At 39.2% G+C, this 3795-nt stretch overlaps 1 long non-coding RNA gene across 1 annotated transcript; it reads left to right on the top strand.

Moving 5' to 3' along the window:
* Positions 1–772: 772 nt before the first annotated feature.
* Positions 773–3491, top strand: LOC124880299. The gene is made up of 3 exons (XR_007041292.1): positions 773–870; positions 1431–1536; positions 3070–3491. It is a non-coding gene; the product is annotated as an uncharacterized LOC124880299 (long non-coding RNA).
* The last annotated feature ends 304 nt before the right edge of the window (positions 3492–3795 follow it).

Raw genomic sequence — 3795 nt, 5'->3', positions numbered from 1 at the left:
TCTAGATTAGGCTTCTTCAAGAGTGTCAGGATGTGACATTTTGGACTTTGTTTGTGGTTTTGTGTTTTTGTTTACCTTTTAGCTAGATGTTTCTTACTTGTGTTTTGTATTTATGTTAGTTGTGGTTTTCTGTTTTGGGTTATCTTCTGCCCCCCAGTGTGCTCTCCTAGTTCCCTTGGCGTTGCTTTCCTGTCTATTTTCTTAGAATGGTTTCCTTATGATTATTATTATTGTTATTTCTCTTAGTTCTCTGGTTCCCTTGCACTCTCATTTATTAGTTTCTTTTCTGTTACTCCTCTCATCATTTGTTTTCCCCCTTTTAGTTATTACTCAGTTTAAGTTCCCTTTATTCTCCAGTTCTTCTTAGCTTTGTTCCTCTAGTTCATCTTTGTTTTCCACCCTCTCCTTTATAGGTTAGCTTTAGTTATTGTTTTCTTAGGTTTCTTTACTTTTGTAGTCTGGGTTTCCTTATGGTTTCTGTTTTGCTAAGTGCTTAGGTTGTTGTGTTCCCTCCAGTTTCTCAGTTTCCTTCAGTTCATGTTTATCCTTGATTCTTATGCTTTATTTTTATCTTGGTTTATAGTTTCATTTAGGTCTGCTTACTGTCTTGTCTTTAGTCCCTTTCCTCATGCTTTGGTTTTATTAGGTTCACCTGCTCCCTCTGCCTCCCAGCCTCCTTGTCTCACCTGTTCTTAGTTCCTTTGATTACCTGCCTTTGTTCTCCCTCTGTATATTAGTTGGTTTTGTTTAATTGTTCCCTCCTGGTTCCCCTGTTTGTTTACACTCTGTTTTGCCTGCTTGTTGCGTTACTACTCGACCCTCTACCCTCGTCCCTGCCATGAGTCTCCATGTTCCTGCAGTGTTTTTGATGTAAGTGTTTGGATCTCGACCCTGTTCAGTACCTGCAGTGTTTTTGTTTCGTTTTTGACCCTTTGAATAAAGCTGAGAGACTGCTTTGAAATGCGCTTCCCAAGCTCTTGTCTGCGCTTTGGTCCAACCCAAAACCACATTTTGACAAAGAGAGGTTTGATCACTGCAGTTTTTATTTTAAAAAAAAATCATTAAATGAGTTACAACACAACCAAAACTATTTTAAAACCTATGGGTATCATGTGAAGGCAGCAGTTATGAATTACAGCTCATGAACTGTTTCTATCAGAGATCTATATACTGAGAGCCATACACTGCTTGTCTTATCCTCTGGGGTTTGTCAGTGACACACATCTGCAAAGTCGCTGCAGGATTTGTTAGATAACAGTTTGTGAGGTACAGGAGGGATTTGTCAGCCTCCCAATTATAGTGACGTTATGGGTTATTATTGTTGTTGTTACTGATAATGTCAGAAAAACTGCTTCAACCTGTGAAAATCCTGTCTATGTAAGGGTCACAGTGAAGCTGGAGTTTTATAGTTTTTGTTGGGTTTCTTTCAGTGCACAACAAAACGAAAAGGAAAGTAATCTGACAAAGGAAGAAAGTGTCATTTTTGGCAGGGAGCTCACAGGATCAATGTGCAGATCAGGAGTTTCGAGTCTTATGGTGAGTAGATCAGTTCTTTTAATAAAAAACACAAGAAATCTCACAGGTAGGCAGGGCACAGAACACAAACAAGTAACAGAGAGGAAGCATGTAGTCAGATCCAGTAGTGAGAAAATGAAACCAGCGATTATAACTGCTGAGGTAGGGAGGAGAATGGACCACTGAATTAATTGGGAGAAAACTTGAAGCAGCTGGTTACAGGAAACATCCAGAGCAACCAATGGAGGGAGGCTGATTAACACAGATGAGCAGGGAATAAAACAGAACTCAATATACAGGAATACAAATAGTAAACAATGAGCTAAAGAACATAATTATCTAAACACAAGAATATGTCATAAACATGAATAAGCTGAAATAACAGCAACTGAAGTACAGAAAACAGACATTGAACACCTAACAGGCAGAATATGACAGGAAGAGGTTTATTTTTAAAATGTTGATCTTAATCATGCTGGGTTTGCCCTAAAGTGGTTCTCCTGTTACCCTAGAACGGGGGTAGGCAATTCCATTCCTTGAGGGTTGGTGTCCTGCACCTTTTAGATGTGTCCTTGGTCCAACACACCTGAATCAAACAACTGGAGCTGCCTACCCCCTGCCCTAGAGAGAAGTTTCACTGCATGATTGATCATGGGATTGTTGAATGAAAATAATATGAATCATGCCCTTCGTCCTTCACCACCACCAAACCCTGTTTGAGTCCACATATGTCACACCTTTGTTCACCACCTTCATCCCTTTGAAAAAGACACATTTCCTGGCAAAAAATAAATAAATCTATGGTTCCATCTGTTATTTAAACGTAGGAAAGGCAAAGGAATGGCAAGGTGCACTTTACTGAGTTATTTCCTCACATAGTTACAGCTTAAAATCCATTTACTGGGTCATTATTGACTCCTAGAAAGCAACAATTCTAGACTCTTTTACCTTTTAGTTTTATTTAGCACAGCAGCTGTTTGTAATTGCTGTAAGATTTGTGAATAATTTCCACTTCTTTGGTTTTAAAATATTATGCAAAAATGATCTTGCAACCTAAAACAGTGCATTAACATAAACCATGCATTATTGAACTTCCTCTTAATTTGTGTGCTATGTAAACCAAGTGCATAGAAATATGCAGTCAGTTTCACATAAATGTGTGTAAATGTCTTTTTGAAAAGTACAGAGTGATATTGCAGCATGAAATGAGAAATTTCTGTGTTGAAACTTTCCAACATGGCCTGAACATCCACTTTGATGTGGGTGGAAGTTAAAAATGGATGAGCACACAGTCAGATACAGTATTTCCTAAGGACAGTAACACAAAAACACAACTCTTCTGAGCTATACACACTACTGCTCATCGCTATGCAGCTACCTGCCTTCCATCCATCAACCTTATCTTCTCTGAGGAGCTCTCGGGTTTACAGGCAACAGACTGAGCAGAACCACACGACTGTTTTATGCAGACATGTAGGGAGGCAGGGCAAGAGGGAAAGCGGAGAAGAGAGACAGGGTGTGTGTTATGTTTCTGTGTGTGTTCTAATTAATTAGCACCCGCTGTGTGCTGCCGGTTTGAGATTGGCTGCAGACTGACACACCAGAGGCTTTTTCTTCTGGGCGGATGGAGGAACCGGTCCGCAGAGATGTGACATGTGAAAGCTGCTGCAGAGAGGAGGCTGTCCTGTCATGACAAAGAAACTCTCGGAGACGCACAACATCTGAAGCACAGCTTTCCCCTGAAGGTGTTCAACAGACCGCAGCTTGAGAAAATAGAACATTTAGAAAAAAAAAAAGATACGTATCACACATCCTGACCTTGCAATGACACAGATTCTTCTTTTGGTCAGATTGAGTTCTTCATAGGAAGCTCAAGCAGCTAATGTAGCTATTCAAGTAGATGTGAAAGAACAGATGTGTAATTTTTACACTGTTTTTAATGAAAAAAAGGCAAGTTGAATAAATTACAGAATATATGTGTTATTAAATTATTCTCTGCATGCACTGGATACACACTGAACAGGTTACTGGTCCATCAAGGAGACAAACAAGACAAACATGTACGTACCTTTCATACCTAAGGTCAATTTTGATTTGAATTAAAATAACAAGAATGTTTTATTAACAGGACAATACAAAGAGAGGAACCTGAAGATTTTTTTTTTCCTTTGGGTGATTAGATGGAGGCCCCCACAATCTTTAGGTGGTGCAAAAAATCCCACAACATTTCTATGTTTTGTTATAACGTTTTATATAAAGGTGATTGGGGGATGGACTCTC

This window comes from Girardinichthys multiradiatus, chromosome 14 (assembly GCF_021462225.1).
Source record: "Girardinichthys multiradiatus isolate DD_20200921_A chromosome 14, DD_fGirMul_XY1, whole genome shotgun sequence".
In the NCBI taxonomy this organism is placed as follows: Eukaryota; Metazoa; Chordata; class Actinopteri; order Cyprinodontiformes; family Goodeidae; genus Girardinichthys; species Girardinichthys multiradiatus.
This window is presented reverse-complemented; position numbering and strand designations above follow the sequence as displayed.